Consider the following 1768-nt stretch of genomic DNA (forward strand, 5'->3'; position numbering starts at 1 on the left):
TTTTCTGTTTTTCTAGACAGCAGAGCCCTGAATGTCCTCGAGTCATTTCATAGACCATATTGGCCTCAGACTCACAGAGATGTACCTGCTGCTGTTTCCCGAGTGTCACCATGCCCAGTACATTTTTTAACTCTTAATGAACTGACATAGAGGAGTGATACCCTTTAATAAAGGCAGGCAATCCTAACAGACGTATTCCATTGAGGCTTGGTCAATTCGTCGACTGACTGATTAAAAACCTCTCGCCGAGCACTGCCAGCATTTTGTTCTGTCTGCACAATTTGATAGGAACGAGGAATGAAGAGACATAACTCTCGGAATTTGTTTTTGTTTTTCCAGTGCTAAGGATTCTTCCTACCCAGGACCTCACGATCGCAAGGCAAGTTTTCTACCACTGAGCTACACCCCACCCTCAGAAGGCTATCCTCTAACTAGGGACGTAAATACCCGGAACAAATCAGTGCACTCCAGAGGGAGGACAGAAGAACCCATCAGTGAGCATTGCTCTGCCTGAGAGAAGTGAAGGAACGCATTTCCCTTACCAGGCCACCAGGCAGGTGCCTGGAGACTTCTGGGGTAGCCTGATTCTTCTTGGTGCCCAAGAAGCCAGCACCAAGATTAATAAAAGCAAGTGGAGCATTCTAAAGTAAATGCTTCAAAAGTCCCTGTGTGCACCTAACAGGAGCTCAGTGTGCAAGCTCTTTCTCCTCACTTAGTAAAATGGGTTGACTGCCAATCATTTCCTTTTAATAGCCGGAGAAAGCAAAGTTACATTGCTCTTCCCTGTTCCTCGGGGCAACTAATACAAGAACAAACAGGGTTCAGTACCAGGAATAAAGTTGACTCATACTCGCAGGCTCTCTCTCCTTTTAGAACACATTGACTGAAGGCTTGGAATGGGGATGACATTCATTCTCACAGGGAAATGAATGAAGTAGCCAAAAGCAGGAGGTTAGCAGAGAGCAGGAGGCGCAGAGCAGGCAGTGGCTCTGGTGCTGTTCTCTTGCTTGACTTGGGTTCGGTTTTTGCAAACATTTTTTTAAACCAGAACACTCCACAAATTTTTGTGTCATCCTTGTGCAGGGGCTGTGCTAATCTTCTCTATATCACTCGAATTTAACCATATGTGCTGCCACAGAGTACTGTTTTTTTTTTTTGTTTGTTTGTTTGTTTTTTTTTATGTTTCTGAGACAAGGTTTCAACAAACAACAAAGGTTGGCTCTGAACTCTTGATCCTTCTGAATATTGGAACCACAGGCATGCGCCACCATTCTCAGCTGTTCTTACTGCACTGTTTTAGGCAAAGCTGGATTTCTTCCTCTTAGAAGAAATGGTGGTCCTGAGAATCTTAGAGGAAAAGGTGGTCCTTCGAAGGCTATATTGTAGGCAGAAAGACAAGGCTGTACAGAAATAGTGCCCCTAACATCCTAGGGGCAGAAAGCACGCGCCAAGATTGCAGGTTGCCTTTTCTTCTGTTATGATTCTTCTGTCACTCCTAGTTATCACTTCATAGCCTGAACTTACGATTTTGATACCCATAGGCTTGTTTTTACACCAATTCTATACCACTCGAGGGTAGCAATAGTGGTGTCCTATCCCTACTGGCAACTAGCTGGGTGATCACTCTTGTTAGGGCATTAGGAAATGTCGTTTGACTTGATGTTATAGGAGAACTGGACTTCAAGGGTAAACAGCTGCAAGGTCTGGCAATCCATAGGTCTGGCCAAGAATTTCCACCAGGCAAACAACATTTGGCAATGACAGGGGC

The 1768-nt window shown here is 44.7% G+C and overlaps 1 non-coding gene across 1 annotated transcript; it reads right to left on the minus strand.

Annotated features, from left to right (window-relative positions):
• Window positions 1–1038: 1038 nt before the first annotated feature.
• On the minus strand, window positions 1039–1143 carry LOC120101182 (U6 spliceosomal RNA). The gene has a single exon (XR_005501579.1). It is a non-coding gene; the product is annotated as a U6 spliceosomal RNA (small nuclear RNA).
• Window positions 1144–1768: the final 625 nt, after the last annotated feature.

The sequence above is a fragment of the Rattus norvegicus genome, chromosome 2 (genome assembly GCF_036323735.1).
Source record: "Rattus norvegicus strain BN/NHsdMcwi chromosome 2, GRCr8, whole genome shotgun sequence".
Lineage (NCBI taxonomy): Eukaryota > Metazoa > Chordata > Mammalia > Rodentia > Muridae > Rattus > Rattus norvegicus.